Source organism: Podarcis filfolensis, assembly GCF_964270895.1.
Source record: "Podarcis filfolensis genome assembly, chromosome: 12".
In the NCBI taxonomy this organism is placed as follows: Eukaryota; Metazoa; Chordata; class Lepidosauria; order Squamata; family Lacertidae; genus Podarcis; species Podarcis filfolensis.
Genome location: NC_139614.1, coordinates 45,757,690 through 45,778,322, shown reverse-complemented (window position 1 = coordinate 45,778,322; position 20,633 = coordinate 45,757,690). Strand labels below are relative to the sequence as shown.

The 20,633-nt window shown below is 44.2% G+C and overlaps 1 long non-coding RNA gene across 3 annotated transcripts in view; it reads left to right on the top strand.

Annotated features, from left to right (window-relative positions):
* The window catches only part of LOC310746310, a 107,006-nt gene that overhangs the window by 35,054 nt on the left and 51,319 nt on the right, over positions 1 to 20,633 (top strand). The gene's annotated exons all lie outside the window — the stretch shown is intronic.

The following is a 20,633-nucleotide window of genomic DNA, read 5'->3' as shown; positions in this document are numbered from 1 at the left end:
GGACATGCCCCTTTGTAGCATACTCCATTCCATTCCTGCTTCCCCATTTTTTAAATCCCCTCCCGTTTCATCATTCCATGTCCATTAAGCATGCTTAGCATGGATTGTTGGGGGGGGTTCCCCTTTCCTAGGACAAATATATATATATGTCCTAACATTTTGCAGGAGGCTTGGTCGTCCCCTCCCACAACCCTGCACCCTATAATGTATTTTTGTGGCATGAGGATATTTATTTATTTGAGGCACTGCCAGCCTAAATTTCATTCTATTTGATTTCAGAACGGGGTACAATATAAAAGAAAACGCAGTGCATACAACATAATAAAGCCACATGGCATACAAAACTAATGTAACCTTAAAGCAGTGTTTCCCAAAGTTGGATCTACAGTGGTTTTTGAACTGTAGTTTTCATCATCCCTGACCACTGCTAGCTAGGGAGTGATGGGAGTTGTAGTCCAAAAATAGCTGGAGACTCAAGTTTGGGAAACACTGCCTTAAAGCAGTAAATACTAGGAAGAGCCTAAATACCTGGCAGATGAGTTCACTACTAGTACAGAAGATACACTCAGGAAACCGTGGTTTGCATAGCCTTAGTGGCATGGCTTGGTGGCGGCATGCCTTCGTGGACAGCCTTCTGGGGGCTTCATGCCAGCAGTGGGCAAGGCTAGAGGCAAAAGTTGGGCAAGGTCAGAAGCAAAAGTGGGCAGAGCAACAGATGTGGCTCTTCCCTTTGGACAGGGGCCTATACTCCAGCTGTGCCCAAAGTCAGAGGTTTCTATCTATATCCATCTTTCCATCCTCCACCCAGGCAAGCGAAGGCACCATCAGTTTTTAAGAATACCGTGGTACCTCGGGTTACAGACGCTTCAGGTTACCGACTCCCCTAACCCAGAAATAGTACCTCAGGTTAAGAACTTTGCTTCAAGATAAGAACAGAAATTGTGCGGTGGCGGTGCAGCGGCAGCAGGGAGGACCCATTAGCTAAAGTGGTGTCTCGGGTTAAGAACAGTTTCAGGTTAAGAACGGACCTCCAGAACGAATTAAGTTCTTAACCCGAGGTACCACTGTACATTCTAGCCAGGCAAAAGCATCTGAGCAGCATGTGGAGCAGGACCAATGAGAGGTGTGTACTGGAGAGTGTGGGCGTGTGGCGAGTTCCAAGGGCCAGGTAGAGAGGTTGGAGGGCCGCATTTTGGCTGAGCCTGAAGCTTTCTGCCCCTTCACTAAAGCCATCCTAGTTAAAGAGAGCCGTTAGAATTTCTGCTAAGCCTGCCATATTTCCTTGATATTTTTGTAGGGTGAAGCATCTGTATTATTACAGAATACACACCCACCCACCTCTGCATTTGTGTCAGTGCTAGTAAACTTAAACTGTAGATGCAGCAGACTATTAACAGTAGGTGGTGTATCATTATGGCACTTAGTTGTGGCTCTCAAAAATCTTGTCACTTGCAACTTTGACAGAGCTCCCAGCTGCGCACGAGGCTTAAGACACCGGCAATTTTCACCTTGAATAAAAGTTTAGTGGCACTCATTGTTTTTAATTTGCAGCTTTTAAGACTTGAAGTCTTCATTTTATGGATTCCCTCCCCTTCTCTTCCTTCTGAGAAACTCATTTGCTTTGCTGTGTGTAACCATTGATTCCTTGTATTAAGGGATTGATAGAACAGATTAGCCACAATAGAATGTTAATCAAGGCCATGTTTCAAAGTTACTGCTTCCCAAATTTATTCTCCCCCTGCCCCCTCCTTCTGCAGAACACTCAGCGGCTCTTGGTTGATCAACTGGTAGTAGCCGAGAAAACCAGGCACCCTGAAAAGATTAATGGGCAAGACAGTAAAGCAAGACAGAGTAATGGGACAATGCAATTATATTTGCTGTGTTGTGTTCTTGATAGTTGTGCTTAACTGAGGGGTGCCTGGGAGCAAGAATGTCCAATTAGATTTACAAGCTCTAGAGATGGCCATTTTATTGCTAGATTCATTGTTGCCTGAGCCACTAATATACTGTTGGGTGAGTTGAAAGTGTGTACAACACCTTGAAGCTGTAAGGAGAAACTGGTTTATAATAATCAATTTGCAGGGATGTGGATGCTGGAGAAGTATCTTTTACCATGGGGGTCAGCAACTGATGACCGCTTGGTGAAATCTGGCTCAAGACCAGGAGTGGCCGGAGGGAGCTGGTGACCCTGGCCATGAATTGTGACTGCGACCATGAGATAAAGAGGCAGGACACAGGCGAAGTTTGGGTAAAACATGGGACCGTGCTTCTTTAAATGTATGCAAATTATCTGCAGTGGGACTGCTCAGGAACTTGGCTGTTAACCAGTCAGGTGAGGTGGAGTGAAATAATGGCCCTAGAGGCTAAAGATGATTGGTGGGAGAATGGAGGGTGGGCGGGCTACCTGCTAAACCCGTTGCCATGGAGGAGGAATGGACCAGCTTTTGTAAATTTTGCTCCGTTTCCAGTTTTCCCCAATCTTAAGCTCAGTTCACATCAACACATTGCCATATCCGTTTGCGATCACGAGAATTAGCGTGAATTTCTCCTAATAAACTCATTTTTGAATGCTTTTTTGCCTAATATGCACATTTCTGCCAAGCAATTTTGCCAGATATAACACATTTTTGTGTGTTTGCCAATATATGCATTTATACACACACTTTCCTCAAGTAGATTCACTTCCATACACATTACCTGGATAGAAAATTCTACTGCAAAATTCAGAGAACTGCGCGTATTGCTTGGGAAAGCGCAAATTAGGTAGATTCATCTTTAAATGTGAACTGAATTGAATTTCTCCCCCTGTCCCTAGGAGAGGGCAAGAGGTTGATAGAGCATGGAGCTGTAGAAAATTCCTTCTCTTTAGTCTTATGTGCCACTGTGAAGCATTATTTGAGTAAAGATGGTTTGCCTACCCCCCATGCAGAATAAACTGCTTCTCCCACACCCTGCATTCAAGTGGGGAATTTGGGACAGATTCAAAATACAGGTGCATTTTTATTCTCCCTCTCTTGTGATACTTGTATATTCCTCCATGTCAAAAAGCAGACCATAATGCGCTAGCCCTGCCAAATATGGACCAGTTCGGGATCATGTTGCGTTGTGCATCAAGTCCTATGATCAGGTTGAAGAGAGGCAGATTGGCAGTCACCCAAATAGATGCAGTCCAAAAATAAGTAATGCAATGGGAAGCAAGATTAACTAAACCACAGATATAGTTCCAAAGGCATTTGGATAAACAAGATTGTGCTATAATCCACCAGGAAAATATGGAGTATTTAATGCACCATTTTGAAGAGCGTCTCAAGAAGTGTATGAAACTGCCGTCTCCCTGGAGGGTACAGACCATCAGAGCAGAGGAGCTCTTGGTTTTGGGTTTTTGCTTTGTTAAATTGCTGTCTGCGTATTAAGCTCGTGGAATATATTAGGGTGGGTGCTTTTTTGTGGTAACTTCGCACTTTAGTGACAGATGTTGTTTCTTTCCTGAGCTCTGAGGGTGCAATGAACCCGGCAAAGCCTTCTCGGGTGGCTTCTAGGAGTCAAAAGCTTTTGAGCTGTCAGTCTCCACCAGCTTTTCGTTAATTCTCGTTTGACGTGGCGTCTGGGGCCAGGCTCTTGTCTTTGCAGCAGCGAGAGCTCACAGCAGGCGGGAGCAGCTTAATCGATCGGCAATACTGGTCACCCAGAAAGAGTGTTAATTGGCCTGAATACTTCAAGCATTCGACATGGACTGACCTAATCACCAGGCACAGAGGAGCTGATGTATTCTTGTGGGGAAGCAGAGAGGAGAGGGAGGAATTAGCAGCCCAGGCCTCTGGACAAGTACAACCAAGGACGTGGTGGCCACAATTGCCCAAGATATTAAGGAAAGAGGACATCATGGTTCCCAGCTATATATGCTGGGGTGGGGGGCGGGGGCAGTTGGTCAAACATGGCCTACTAGGCATCTTTATCTGGTCTTTAGGAGTTTCCCCAGGTCATAGACCCTCAACAGTGCTACTCCACACGGTCCTCAAGTGTGTTTGTCAGCCTTGCTTGTCTGGATGTAACTCAGAAAGAAGTGGGCGTGTGGGTGTCTCTGTGTGTGCAGAAACCTATGACTTCTGTGTGGTTGGAATGCAGCCTCCTGCCTAAATTGTTCACCATTACAATTTCGCCTCTGTTCTTGCCCCCTTTTGCAGACTCTGTCTATGTGGGCAACCGCAGGTGGAAGACATCTTGCATTATTTACTGTGTTGCCCCACTATACATTGGACCCGGGAGGCGATTTCTCGCCTTGCCGTCCATACAGGAAAGATGTCTCTCCCCGGCAGAAAAGGTCCTATGACTATTTAGCGATGTTAAACACTTCAGTGATTCATAAAGTCACCCATTTTGCTTTGGCGGCCAAAAAGATCAGAAAGAAGGCCCTGGACACAATATGGCAGTGAACTGTTAAGGGAGACTGATTCAGATTTGTCATGACCGATGGCTAGTACAATAAAGGTATTTGGGTTGGGATCGCCGCCTTTTTGGCTGCCCAGACCAATAAGGCGATACAGCCCTCAGGCTGAGAAAGGTCCCTGCCTCCCAGGCTAACACCATTGTTGGTGGGCCAGAGGTGTGGCTACCCAACTAACAGCGGGAGTTCGTAGCTTACCTGCATAGGAACGTGGGTTGGTGGGTCTGGCTCTGGCAGTGTGTGTGTGTGTGTGTGTGTGTGTGTGTGTGTGTGTGTGTGTGAAGGCTCTAAAACTGCCTGTTGGCTTGATGGGTATGCACTTTGGTGGTTAGAGCAGGAGAGGGAAACAAGGTCCCTCCACAAAACGTGCTCCTTTTGGGACTGACATTTGTGCACTTTCGGTCTTCATCTTCAAAATGCTGGGCAGGGCAAGTTGTTCCTCAGCACCAAATGAACAAAGGGCTTTTAAGGATGCATTTTCTTCCTACTTCTCAAACTTTCTAGCTACATTTTTTTAAAGCGTTCCGGTTCTCCTGGGAGCTCATTGCAGTTCGAAACAGCCAGGAACCTATTATATTTCACTGTGTGGTGAACTAGTTCTGTCCAAAACCTGCCTTTCCTATACAAAATAGAACGGTCCCTTATGAACAGTTACTAGATCTGTTAAGGTTCCAGTCCTATGAGCTACTCCTGAGATTATTCATGAGATTATTCAGTAAGCCGTTCTTGCCACAGGTGGCGTTTGGCTGTGGCCACAGTCCAGCTCAGAGTTAAGCACATTTAAGGCCATTGAAAAAAGGGGCGCAGGTGGCGCTGTGGGTAAAACCTCAGCGCCTAGGACTTGCCGATCGTATGGTCGGCGGTTTGAATCCCCGCGGCGGGGTGAGCTCCCGTCTTTCGGTCCCAGCTCCTGCCCACCTAGCAGTTCGAAAGCACCCCTAAGTGCAAGTAGATAAATAGGTACCGCTTTATAGCGGGAAGGTAAACGGCGTTTCCGTGTGCTGCGCTGGTGCTGGCTCGCCAGAGCAGCTTCGTCACGCTGGCCACGTGACCCGGAAGTGTCTTCGGACAGCGCTGGCTCCCGGCCTCTTAAGTGAGATGAGCGCACAACCCTAGAGTCGGTCACGACTGGCCCGTACGGGCAGGGGTACCTTTACCTTTAAGGCCATTGAAGCGGTTGTGAATATGCTTAACTACATTGCATATCATTCGTAAGAACGTGATAGTGATCCTGTAACATGACATTTTGTTCAAGAAAACACATCTCTGATTCCTGACCTATGCTGTCTTGTCAAGACAGCGTACAACAAAAAGACTGCCTTATTATAAGAGGCCCAAAACACCATTAATGAATTTAGTGACATTTTCCCACCTTCTCGGGACTTTGCTACTGCAGCAATGCAAATGTAGACACAAGACTCACATTTAACTAGTTTTACACATACTAAAGACACAATTGTAAGCACAGCAGAAAGCGCATCGCAGATGCCCATAGTTCTCGAACTGGACAATGTTGATGTGCTCTTCCCTGATCCACCAACACCATCACCGTGTCTAAGCACACCGTCTATGACTGGGGAAGGCAAAACTGTCCGTTAATCTGGTATCAAGTTACCAGCTATTGCTGGAACATAAGTTTATGATCACTTGCTATGTACGTGCAACAGCTAAGTTAGACTACCATATGTTGTTCTTATATTTCCACCCACACAGTCCATGCAAATCTTTCGAAAAAGCTCAAGCCCTGCCTAAGGAGGGTGTTGTGTGGCTCCCACGTGGCAACAGCAGATGAGGAAGGGAGACTCTAGGAGCACAATGATGACTCTGCCTGCATCATCCACCTCGCAAGGTGCTCTTCGCCATCTGTTGCATTTAACGTTATAGTTTCCTTTTAAAAATATAATTCGAGTGATATTTAAATCTTATAAGCAACTACATTGGAGTCCTTGCCTATGATTTGATTTTTTTTTTTTTTAAATGTACATTTGCAAAGGCTGAGAATTCATAGTAAAGGTCGTGACTGACTGTCTTGGTTAATTCAAATGGCCTTCAAATACCTGGTGGGCAAAGATGTATCTGGATGTCTTTTTGTTTCATATACAGTGGTACCTTGGGTTAAGAACTTAATTCTTCTGGAGGTCCGTTCTTAACCTGAAACTGTTCTTAACAGTTTAGCTAATGAGGCCCCCCGCTGCCGCTGCTGCACGATTTCTGTTCTCATCCTGAAGCAGAGTTCTTAACCCGAGGTACTATTTCTGTGTTAGCGGAGTCTGTAACCTGAAGCGTCTGTAACCTGAGGTACCACTGTATTTTCAAAAAGATTTTGCCGGTCAACTTCTTGCAGAGATTTACTGGGGATGAGAATGAGTCAGTGGACCAGACCAAAAAAAAAAAGGAAAACAAAACCCCAAGAGTGGATTAGCTAAGAATAGACAATGGAAGAAACACACAGAAAAACAAATGGCAATGAGTGATCATGCCACAAATCACTAGGAAATAAACCAAGGTTGTAAATCAGAAATGGGGAACTTGTGGTCCTTTGGCCATGCTGGCTGGGACAGATGAGAGTTGGGAGTCCAACAACATCTGAAGAGTCACAAGTTTCCCCACCCTCTGTAGATAAACATGAATAGATAATAGCAATATATCCTGAGCTCCTTTCATCCCTTAGGAAATGCTGTCTTAAGATATTCCCTGGACTTCTTGGTTATTTCAGCAGACCATCTTCAGGGTTCATCTACCTTGTGAGATCCATTTGTTGAGTACCAAGGACAGTGTATTTGAAGGAGAGAGGTCAAAATTGGGGAATTCTTTCCTTCAGGCTTGCCTGGCTCCATATTTCTACCTGGTTTAAGGTGCTTGGTGAAAACAATTCCTACTTTATACTGTATTTGGTCACAATTAGGTATGGATGAATCTGTCAGCTTCAGTTTCTCCTTTTTCTATTCTTAGGTTATCCACATCAGTTTGTGATATTTTTAAGTATGCATAAAATTCACCAGCATTTTGGTGCATATTTCTCCTAATATACACATTTTTACAGAGCAAAATCCCCCAATATAATACATTTTTTGTATGCTGTTTTCACTAATACACACATTATTTTGCACACTGTATTTTAGTATGTTTGTACACATTATTTGACTGGAGAGGCTGAATTACAAATTACTTTGAACAAGTGCAAATTTTGAAGGATGGCTTTGTTTCAGTTCACATAGTATTCTGGGAAGTGCAAATTAGTAAGGCTCAACTTTAAATATGAACGAAACCTAATTCCCCCCCCCCCATCCCTGGCCACAACCCAGTAAGTACATAGTTAGGGAATGTTTAAAACTCTCTTGCTTTCAAATGAAATTTAAATGTGTGTAATTGTGGATTAGATTGTGGCAATTTATGTTGTCTATATGGATTTTGGAGGCTTTATGATTGTAGCGGCACGATTTCAATATTAATCTCGTTGCCAACTGCATTTTTGCAATTACATTTTTGTTTTTGTGCTAGAGAGTTCATTGCTGATTGTGTAGCACACTTTGTGCACTTTTTATGGGAACGCTTTGTAGGATTTTTTTTTTGTTGAAAAAGAAATAAATGGGAACAATATAATAATTTTGTACACCGTGTAGCTTTCCGTCTTCTGCCGGCTGACCTTTCGGTAGCAGCTCTATCTCTTTGTGTTCAGTGCTCCCCTGACTGTCCTTTTAAAAGGAAAGGCTCCTTCTTGCTTTCAAAACCACCAATATTGTTATGTCTGTCATAGCTAGCCTCCTAATTTGACTAATGAATTAATACTCCTCTCTCTGGGGTTAAAAGAGCTTGTCATTCACAGATGTGATGTTTTCATCCGCAGCCCTCCTGCAGAGGTACAGGGGAAGCGCAGTTCCTAGGTGATCATATTCCTGCCAGCTTGCCATTGTTATCACACCTGAGGCCTTAGCCGTTCTGAGAGAGTCTAAGGCTTATGCTGGCTGTCTTATTAAATCATCTTATCTGGGTTCCTGCTCTCTTTTGGCTCCGTTCCTGGTCACATTTCTGTCTGGGCATTCATAGCTTATTTCACCATGGTGGTTTTCCCGTTCTCTTTCTGCTTTTCCTGGGGAAACCCAGATTCTGCAGAATACCCTCCTTGCAAATGGCATCATAGCTGATAATCACAATGTGAAGAATCGTCCAACCTGCCCTCTGCAGGAAGGATGCCAGAAAATAATAATAATAATAATAATAATAATAATAATAGTAATAATAATAATAATAATAATAATAATAATAATAATAATAAATATTATTTTATTTATACCCTGCCCATCTCTGTGTTGATTGGTATCCAGTTTTATACCTGATGTTGAAGCATGTGTACATAGGCATGTTTCGTATCTAAAGCATACTGGCGATCCAAACATTAGTACAGTTCTTGAGTTCAGGATGGAGTGCATAAACCATCCTAGCCTTCTAACAATTAAAAAAAAATAAAAATGAAATCAGATATTTGCCATCATGAAAGGCGTTCCGGTCTTTCAGCAAGTTCTCATCTCCTGTTTTGTGGACCACAGCTCTGGAATCTTCTTGAAATATTTGTTTGTTTGTTTATTAGTTTATTACAGTAGTTTATATCCTGCCCTTTATTATTCAGTGACCCCAAAGACAGGTTATATAAAAGGTCTCGTAAGATTTATTATTATTATTATTATTATTTAAAATAATTTAAGAGCAAGAAACGTATCTAAACAACAGGCAGCAGCAGTACTGTCATATCATCCTAACAATGATATCAGATCCCCACGAGAACCGAGATGCACAGATGGGTTTTCATCTGCTGTCAAAAAACAGATGATGGCAGCCTGAGCTCTGATGCAGAGGGGAGGGAGTTGCACTTCCGAGGCTCCAGAAACGGATCTTTCCTGGGCCACCATGGTTTGACTCAGTGGAGCGATTACCAAGAAGGTGATCCTAAAGATTAACCAGGCTGATTTCGGAAAAGAAGCTACATCAGGTACCGTATTTTTCGCACCATAGGGCGCACCTAGTTTTGGGAGGCGGAAAACAAGAAAAAATTATTCTGAACCCCAGAAGCCAGAACAGCAAGAGGGATCTGGCTTCTGGGATACCGTGTGGCTGTTCTGGCTTCTGGGGTAACCGCGCCAAGCCTCTTCAGGGCAGCGGGATGAAGGCTCCCCCTGCCCAAAGAGGCTGCGCAGGGCTAAAGCAGAAGCCAGGACAGACGCGTCGCTGAAGGGGCACTGCGCCTTCTCTCTCTCTGCGCAGCGCCCCTCCTTCACAGGAGAGGCGCTGCGCAGAGAGGGAGAAGGGGCAGCGCCCTTCAGCGAAGCTGGAGAAGGAACAGAAGAAGACCCTTCTGTTCCTCCTCGGGCTTCGCTGGACAGGCGCGTTGCTCAAGGGGCGCTGCGCCTTCTCTCTCTCTCTCTGCGCAGCGCCTCTCCTTCACAGGAGAGGCGCTGCGCAGAGAGGGAGAAGGCGCAGCGCCCTTCAGCGAAGCTGGAGAAGGAACAAAAGGAGACCCTTCTGTTCCTCCTCCGGCTTCGCTGGACAGGCGCGTTGCTCAAGGGGCGCTGCGCCTTCTCTCTCTCTCTGCGCAGCGCCTCTCCTTCACAGGAGAGGCGCTGCACAGAGAGGGAGAAGGTGCAGCGCCTTTCAGCGAAGCTGGAGAAGGAACAGAAGCAGACCCTTCTGTTCCTCCTCCGGCTTCGCTGGACAGGCGCGTCGCTGCGAAGCCAAGGAGCCTGCATTCGCTCCATAGGATGCACACACATTTCCCCTTCATTTTTGGAGGGGAAAAAGTGCGTCCTATAGAGCGAAAAATACGGTATCTGGGTCCCAAGTCATTAAGCGCTTGTAAGATGATGCCAACACCTTAACTGAAATGAGTCTACATAATCTGCTTCCTCCCAGCACAAGTTGAACATCCCACACTATCTCAAGCACCTTGCCTAAGAATGACATGTTTGTTACTGGGTGGTAGTTATCACAAACCATGGGGCGTCTTGAGGCGGGAGCCTCATCATGGCCCCATTGGAGACATCACAAGGAGGCATGGGCCAGCCTGTCTGGCTAGTTTTGATTGGCTGTAATAGGAAGGGTCAAGGAGGTAATGCCCCTTCAAACATCTCATTCCCAGATGACAGCAGCCCAAACTGAACGTATAAACTGGCCAGATGGCACTCTGGACCCCTCTTCCAGATCTGTGCAGACAGCAACGTAGTAGTTCAAGAGCAGCTTTGCTGTCAAAATCCCTCACAGCAGTCCTATAAGGGTTCTGACGCTGGAAGACCCTCTACGCAGTGTCTCTCCTCCCCACTCTGTATGGTAGCTGGAGTGGTGGCGATGAAAGTGCTTCTATATTCCTGATAACCACTGCCAGGAAGTTGTGCTGGTAAAATGCGGCTACTTTAGTCATTGGTATTCCAGAGTCTGAACCAGCCGATAGTTTACCCATGTTCTTTGAACCAGCTCTTCTGAGATCTTTTGGAACAGAGACTCTTTTGGTTGTACCCCCGTGATGCTCTTCTGTCATATAGTCCATCTCTGGACTGCATTGAGTCATTCCCAGGGCTTGGGGGTCCCACAGTGATCGTGTGCTGAAGCCTTAAAAATGTGGCCCATCCCAAGAATTCACCTGGGCTGCTTGCGCCTTGAACAGCTCTGCTTGTAAGCTCCTTAGGGGCATCTGGAATTACCGTATTTTTCACTCTATAAGACGCACCAGACCACAAGACGCACCTAGTTTTTGGAGGAGGAAAACAAGAAAAAAAATATTCTGAATCCCAGAAGCCAGAACAGCAAGAGGGATTGCTGTGCAGCGAAAGCAGCAATCCCTCTTGCTGTTCTGGCTTCTGGGATAGCTGTGCAGCCTGCACTCGCTCCTTAAGATGCACACACATTTCCCCTTACTTTTTAGGAGAGAAAAAGTGAGTCTTATAGAGCAAAAAATATGGTAAATGCTAGGCTGGATGACCCCTTGGTCTAATTTAAATGCCCCCCCCCCAGACGTTTTATGCCCCTTCAGTCAAATATAACTTACCCAGTTTCTACTTTGAAAAATATTCCACTCTGTAAGACATGTGTTGGTGTTAGGGTACTTGTGGCCACACACCTATTTAGCTTGCTTGCTTGCTAGGAACCCGAGGAAATGGTGCCACATTTATCACTTTGCCCACTGACAATTTTAGCAGCATGATTCGGTGTCACATAAAGGTGGCCTGAAAGTGAGGATCCTTTGTCTTAATCTGGTTAAAAACAGAGCATGAGCAAATGTTCTGGAGACAGGCAAGATGAATGATTAGAAGAGGTTAAATACGTCCCACTGTGGAAAAAGTAAAGAGATTAGGGCTGTGGAAAGGAGGCAGATGAGACCCCATCGATCACGTTTCTGTGACATAATGAATGGCATTAAAGAGCGCAAGATAAACAATCCTATGTATCTTCTGGTAACGCAGGGCGAGTTAGTTCTGAAAACTATTTTTGTTCCCTTCCCTAAAGGCATGCCTTTATTGCATCTGACTCCCGTTTGCTATAAAGCAGCCTTCCCCAACCTGTCGCTCTCCAGAGAAGTTGGGGCTGGTGGGAGTTGTAGTCGAAAACAGCTGGAGGACTGCAGGCTGTTCTAACGCTTATTCTTACATCAGAGTTGCTGATTGCCGTGGCTGTGCTACGCCGGTGCCTCTGCTCCCTGCAGTTCCCAGGTTTATGTATTGCATATTGCAACGAGTTCTACACACGATTGCGTGCGTCTCTGCATGAAAATGAAACCAGCTGCAGCCAGAAGCAATGGCAGCTGAGACCAGGAGAGGTTTCTCCCTTGACTCTAATCACTAACTCTCTCTATATTTCTTCTTCTTTTGCTGTGGATATTCTTTTAGAAGAAGGTGTCCCAGGAATTTCAATTCCACCTTGTATGGGGATTCTTTGATGGAACTTAGGAATTTACGTCGGTTGGAATGTTACCCCCGGCTGCCCTTTAAATATGCACCCTTGTCCAGTCCTTTCCCATTGCTTTATTGTCCTCTCACTTCCGCGGGACCTATGCACTGAGAATAATGTTACAGTGCCATGCCAGCAATCACATTTGGCTCATGATGACATGAAGGCAACAGGAGTGCAAGTGAAGGCAATGTAAATGAAGTCGCTGAAAAGTCAGCCCAGAGCATGGAGATATATATATATATATATATATATATATATATATATATATATATATATTGCTGAAAAGGGTTTGGCGGTGTGATAACAAGAAAACCGGCATAATATTTTGGCCACTAATGACAAGACGATGTGCAAATGCAAATGCTGTCACTTGTCTTGAAATGTGGAAATGCAGCTTTCTTCTCCCCATGTGGAGATACTCAAGTTGTCCCTCCTTTTTTGCATGTTACAAGTTCCAGTTAAGTGTGTGACTGTGTGCATGCGTGAAAGGGGTTTTCATGGCAGCATTTCCTTGCCACTGGTGTGCTGCCAGTACTTTTGGCCAAGGAAATATTTTCCTACACACCATAGTAGTTGTGGATGCTGCTACTGGCTATCTTTGGGGTCTCTAGGAAAGTTATATGGTGGGGCAGCCAGTGTAGGGCCCTTCAGACTTCAACTCATCCACAGACATCATGGCCAATGGACAGCAAGGATGTGAGTTGTAGTTCAAAACATCTGGAGGTTACCACATTGGCCACACATGGTCTGCTAAACTTTCAGGCTATGGTCTGGGTCTTCTTTAAGAAAGTCTTAGACAGGTACAGAAAGCTTCAGAAAGGTCTGAGGGTGCTTGTTGTAGTTCCAGCTCTTGTCTTGGCCTAAGTGGGAAAACCAGCTGGGAAGATCCATGTGTGTTGCTTTGACCTCCCTTTGAAAGAGGGCAGAATATATACCTCATTAGATAAGAGTCAGGGGGTTGGTATTGAACAGAAAACTTTGGAAAGCTGTACTCCTCTGTTCTGCTTATGTCAAGCTCCACCTGGAGTCCTGTGTCCAGTTCTGGGTGCCACAATTTAAGGAGGATATTGGAAAGCTGGAACGTGTGCAGAGGAGGGTGACCAAGACGATCAAGGGTCTGGAAACCCAGCCTGATGAGGAATGGCTGAGGGAGCTGGGTATGTTTAGCCTGGAAAAGAGGAGACCAAGAGAAGATAAGCTAGCCATCTTCAGATATCTAAAGGGCTGTCACATGGAAGAAGGAGCAAGCTTGTTTTCTCCTGCAGGACTTAAACCAATGGATTAAAGTTATGAGAAAGGAGGTTTTGGCTAAACATCAGGAAGAACGTTTTGACAGTAAGAGCTGTTCAACAGTGGAACAGACTCCCCTGAGAGGTTGTGGACTCTCCTTCCTGGGAGGTTTTTAAGCAGAGGCTGGAGGGCCATCTGCCATGGATCCTTTAGTTGAGATTCCTCTATTTTAGGGGGTTGGGCTAGATGACCCTAGGAGTCCCTTCCAACTCTACAATTCTATGAGTGTATACATAAATGATGATTTGCTAAGATACCGTACTAAATGGGCTACTGTCACTAAATATTATCTGGAATGAGCTTCTGAGCTTGCCGTCTGCAGTCCTGTGCAGCAGAAGTACCTGTCTGTCTTTTGAATTCCCACAAGGCTGTAGATTTGTCACATTAGCAAAGTCAGTAGTAGTGGGGAGAATTTCAGATTACGGAGAAAGAACAAGTGTTTCCAAGGCCTTGACTAAAGACCAGCTTGAAAACCTTGGAACATCTGATTGAAAAGATGGCCGGATTTGTTAGTGATGGGACTATGTCAACCGAGAGTGCAGCGCCCTGTGTATAATCACGGGGCCTGAGACACATGGCAGCGTCTAACTCAGCATCATAATGTGTCAAGCAGCAGGAGACAGGCACCAGGCTCAGCATCCTTGTGCCAGACATTACTGTCACTCAGAGACTGGCGCTATTGTTCTGCCTCCAAATACCATTATATTCTCCTTCTCCTCCTCCTCCTCCTCCTCTTCTTCTTCTTCTTCTTCTTCTTCTTCTTCTTCTTCTTCTTCTTCTTCTTCTTCTTGTGTCATTGATGAGCACAGTGCACTAACAACTTCCCTTCGGCACCCCAAACCCCATTTCCCAAGTATTAAAATTCCCAGAATTTCAAAATGCAGACACTCCAGCAGTTTTTAATGAGGCAATAAATACTTTGCTTCCCACATTTGGGCAGGTAGCTCTGCTTTCAGGTTGCTGGCATGTCCTGAACTATCAGGACATGTAGTACAGCAATACTGAATTTAAGAGCCAAGCTGCATGATAAGTAGATTCACGTTGTGAAACTTTTGCTGGCCTGTGCCCTCGTCAGACTGCAGGTATAAGAGACATTCTGCATATATCACATTGTTATTCATTCTTGTATTGTTGCTACTCCATTTATCGCCCACCTCTCTTCGAAAGGAGCTCAAAGTGGCATATATGATTCTCCACCTCCCCAATTTATCCTCGCAACAACCTGTGAAATAGACAGAGAGGCTCGGAGACAGCGATTAGCCCTAGGTGAGTTCCATAAATGAGCGCTGAATCTCAATTCAAATCCTGGTCTCGCAGGTCCCATATGCTCATCTGTAGAGCACGAACATGCCAGAAACAAATGTTCCTTCTCCCTGTGCATTTCTTAACATGCTAGTGTTAGAGCATGGTGCTGATAATGCCAAGGTTGCAAGTTCGATTCCCATATGGGACAGCTGCATATTCCTGCTTTGCAGAGGGTGGGACAATTTGATCCTCAGAGTCCCTTCCAAGTCTAGAACTCTATGATTCTATTTGCGACCATTCTAGAATGGCTGGGGCAACCCAGTCAGATGGGCAGGGTACAAATAAATTATTATTTCCGTTTGCTTGTTTTTAATCAATGGCTGCAGTCTGAAGCTGCACAGTTTAGCAAGAGCTACAAAGACATTGGATTCTTATCTCATTATACATGACAAAGCCATTTTTCACCTTCTCACCCCTTGCTTTTTCCTGTAAGACCTATTGCAGTCGTTAAGAGTCGTCAACAGGCTCATCACAGCTATCTGCCAATCACCCATTCCCACCACCCTTCTGAGTAATACCCCTCCCCACCTTCTCACTATATAGAAGGATCTGGCAACTTCTGTTTCAGTGTATCTGAAGAAGTGTGCATGCACACGAAAGCTCATACCAAGAACTAACTTAGTTGGTCTTTAAGGTGCTACTGGAAGGAAAACATTTTTTTTTGTTTTGACTATGGCAGACCAACACGGCTACCTATCTGTAATTGATGCAGTTCTGATGAACATGTAGCTGGGCTAATCCTGCCAGGTAGGCAAGTAGGGCTTGTGGGCACAAGAAAATACCTGCTGGGTCAGGCCAAAGGTCCACCTAGCCCAACACTTGGTTCTCATTCCTATTAGGTGGAATGAGACTGCTACCTCTGGTACCCAATTTTCAGCTGTAGGTTTTTTTAATGGCTTCCAGAACTGCACACTTGGATTTGGGTTTGGCAATAGGCGCGTAATAAGCTGTGTTATACAGTATTGTCTACATAGACTGACAGTAGTTCTCCAGGGTCTCAGGCAGGAGTCTTTCCCAGCTTAACCTGGAGAGGTTGGGAGTTGAACCTTCTGTGCAAAGCTGATTCTCTGCCACAGAGTCTTTCCCATTAATACTCAACCTGCGTTCTTGCTTCTCCTAGTGGCTGCTGGTGCCCAGTTCCAGGCTCAGTCTCTTGTTTCCGTATAGTATTTGCATATGCATTGAAGAAGTCCACCTTCTTCAAAACTGCATACATCTGTGTTCATCTGTAGGATCATGGGGAAGCATTCTGGGCTATCAGGACCAGCAGAGATAGATGTAAATGGCAGTGCTAAGGGAAGGAAATATTTAGCTGGGGGGGGGGGGCAGAGTTGTAGAGAGTCTTGTAGGGTAAGAAGAGTTCCAGAACCTTCAAGCCTACTTCCCCATCTTCAAGCCACCCCCTTGCTTTAGAAACAAAACACACTTTGCTCTCTTTTTTTTTGCAGTAGTCACAGAACTCCACAGACGGCATAACTTTATTCACAAGTGAGGTTGTGGGTTTTTTTACAGAGGTAGAACAAAATACTTTGTGTGCTATTTTTTATTTTTGCTTTAATTATATACATATCTAATATATTTAACTGAACAAGAGAAACTTTTCAAAGACCAAACAAGTTATGCAGTTGGATGGGTACGGTACAAACACCATGCAGAGGGACACCAGGAGTGATCTGCTAAAAAACCGGGGTGGTGAACCTGTGGCCTATTGGAAGACTCCAACTCCTAGCCAGTATGGCCAACGGTCAGGGATGATGGGAGTTGTAGTCCGGCAACACCTGGAGGGCCACAGGTTCTTCCCACCCATGCACTAAAATGCCTGCTCTCACATAACCCCACTGGGACTCTGCCAACGTCACACTGAAATGAATGGAAGTGGCCCACACTTGGTGGATCACACCCATTGTCAGATAAAATCCTGCTGGTGTTAATGTTTTGTTAGAAGGAGGTAACTAAGGGGAAATCTGCCAAGCTTTTAATTAGATTAAGGCTGCGATTCTTTACAAACTGACAGGGAGTAAATTGCCTTGGGTCAGTGGGACTCGGTCTGCAATAGGCATGTATAGGATTGTGCTTTCAGCCTCACACGTTTCATTTTTTGTTCAGTTATTAGATTTTTACAAGCGGCCTAAATGATGAAATGTTTTTAAAATGCCAAATGAAGTTTTAAGCATAAAAGCATAGCCAACAGTTTGCAAAGTATTAGCAACTATACACTTTAAAAAAGCGAATCATCAGAAACATGTTCACTAAGAGAGTTCCCTAAACACATAGGCAAAATGTAAATAAAAAAGGTAACTATTGTTCTGTAACAAAAACTAATCAAAATTCTATTCCAATAAACAGGCTTTGTTCCTTAAAAAAAATTAATGTCTGTCCCAGTAATTATGAGGTTGGGCTGTTTTATATTAACATTCTACTTGATTAATAAAGCACAAACCCCCAAATTACAGGCAATACTGCTGTCATTCCTCTGTGGGATGTGTTGGAGTAGCATTATACATCTATTTTAGGAAATATGTGCAATGGACATTTTACTCTAGGGTTTTAGTTACTGCTGGGGAAGAATTAAATTCCACTCATCTGAAGGGCTGTGTATGCACTGAGTTTCATTTATTTGTGACGTCAGCCTATTCAGAGCCAGAGTCATTCCAGCAGCCCCTGGAGAAAACCTGCTGGCTTTTGGAACTTTGGAAGACTGTTCTGCAAGCCCCTTATAATTTGGATTTTATGGAACTATACATCAGGAGGTTTGGTGATAGCTATAAAATCCCTCCTCACAAATCTCATGGGAAGTGCATGGACAATAGAAGGAAATTGTTATCTATGGTTAATGTTGTTGTAATTGGCTAGAGTGGCTTCTCTAATATTTAACTTTGAAGAGCTGGCTGACTTTTTAATCTTTTGGGTTATTGGACTAGATGTGCCTTTGGTCTGAACCAGAAGGCCTCTTCTTGTGTATAAGAAATCCTGGATACTGAAGTGCTGTACTTGCACTGCTGTGTAACAAGCTGTTTTCCTAAGGCCATCCCAGCTGGCTGAGCATTGCATGAGAATGATGAATTGTGTGGCTCTTCCCCATGAAATTGGCAACTGTGGAAACGCCCATGACTTATGCCATTCCCATAGGCTTTATTCAGGTTTTTAGGACACATGATGTGCCAGGCTGAACATGCCCATGGGAGCATGTCTGCAGCAGGTCAACCTATGAAACATAAGCAGCTGTCCCGGTGATCTGGAACTCACAAAAGGAGCTTATGTGTGTTGGCATATTTTTTTCCCCAGTTTAGAACTTCCTTTTTGAAGTTGGAATGGACCCATTTGTATGGAAATTAGAATAATAAAAACACACAGTGATTTCCCAGAGGTGAGCCAAGTACCTAAAATATCATTGTAACAGTGTGACATCACTGTTCTAGGAGATGTCTTCGCTTCCATTGTAAGTCTAAACTATTTAAAGCAGTACTGAAAATTAAACAGTGATAAAAAGGTATAGTTATAAAATAAGAAAAAGCAGAACTTCTCAGATGTTCATCTGCAGTTCATCCCAAAATCTGAGTGCTTGTGATATTCCTTTTCCTCAGTTAGCTATTAACACAAACTACGAACACTTAACTTATACATCCAGAACAGAGAAGACTGAAATGGTTAAAATTCTAAAATCACAATTCATTGGAATGAAAGATGGATAGATTCTAGGGCAGAGGATTGCTGATGGTGGGCCAAATGTATCTAATAGAATGGCACTTTATGTACATGACCCTGATCCAAATATATGTGTGTATAGCAGTTCACTGCTATATTCTTATATAGCCTGGATTCAGTTTCTGAGCCCAGCCACAGGAACATCACACAGGCAACCTCTTGAGTGGCAAAGTATTAATCAGTGCTATTATGGCTACCCAGCTTAGATACAAACACAGCACACTGGACTTCACCATATGAGACACTCTCTTGCAATTGGGCATATTAACCTGGGTCCATCTGAGCAGAGTTCCTGGGTTCATCAAGATGTGCACGAGTGATACAGTACTGCAAAACTGGTACCCAGGACAGTTACCTGCTTTCAGTAATCTGGTTTGCCAGACCGTTCCGATTACTGAATTAGGAGTTGTGCATGCAGTATTGAACAAACAGATGGCCACTGCTGTCAGGTGCAACCATGCCAAACGTATTTAAGATTTAAGGCTTCATGTATAGGGCAGAATTGAAAGCTCCGCCCTTTCTCAAAGAAGGACACCGTGCGATTAAAGTGGACAGTGCCTGAACATGTGTCTTGCAGGATTCAGGGCCTTTACATGGAATTATGTTAGAAACTTTCAAAGAAATGATTGAATAGCCAATCAGTGAGCTATGGGAGAAGGCTTGAAATTGCTTCAAAACAGAAACAGAAGTAACTGCCTACAGTCCAAATTGTACACGTTTGCTCTGTAGAGTGTCTTGGCTTCAGTGGGACTTATAAATCAGCATTACAAGACAGCAGGCTTAAGAGAGTATGAAAGACTTTAATCATGGATACTTTAGCACCTCTAGAGTTGGGAAAGGGAGATCAGAAGGACAAAGAAAAATGGACCTGCAGCACAATCCTATGCATGCTTACTCAGGTTTTTTTTTAAAAAACTTTTCTTGCCGATAAGAAACTATTCATACAGATAGGAAGGCTGGTTATTCTTTCCAATAACTGGGATCCCTTAAAGACTCAGTGAGGAACTAGTGTACAAAATAGCTGGCTTTTCTTTCTTTCAGTGGGTTTTGCAAATAGTTCTAATAGCTGGTTGAATGTAGACCTGGAGTGGTGGCCAACATGGTGCACTGCAGATATAAGGGCATATCCAGAATCCTCTTTAGTGGGAAGCATAACCAGACACAGTAGACATGTCTTGGAAGAGGGCAGGTTCTCTCCACACCCGAACATTCCCTTTTTTTATCATGGGAACTCAACCCTGAAGACCACTCAGCTCATCCTGGTCCAAAGTAGGGTCGTTTTCAACCATGTTGAAAACAGAGATCAATGTAGGTTGAAACACAGATGGGAGTGAACCAACTAAACAGTGCACAAGTTTCCCCCAGATGTGGACCAATGGTATGATTTTACCTAAATCCACTGACATTTCTTTGCAGGCTAGTACAGTGGTACCTCGGTTTTCGAATGTAATCCATTCCAGAAGACTGTTCCGAGTTCTGAAAAGTTCAAAAACAGAAAACTCAATATGGAAGCCATATGGCATGTTCGACTTCCAAGGTGTGTTTGAAAACCGAAGAATTTACTTCCGGGTTTACAGAGTTTGAAAACTGAAATGTTCGTCAACAGAGACGTTCCAAAACCGAGGGACCACTGTAACATACCATCCCCAAGAATACAGGATTTCATAACAAAGAGCTGTATGCCGAGCTTCCCTTTTCGGAATCTACGCTTTGATCTCAAAGTTGATGCATGAGTGTGCAGAAATCCATAGCAAACCGTTTACCTCCAGTAAATCGAATTCAAAATCCTAGCAGATGCTGTTCAACTGATTTTTCCCTTCCCTAAACTCCTAAAGTAATAAAGGAAACGTGTTAAGAAAAAATAACCAATGAAAAGGCCCTTTCCTTAACCACACCCTAAAACTTTCTATTTTAATTATTATTACAGAAGATCTAAAGTGCTTTTGCCATAGAA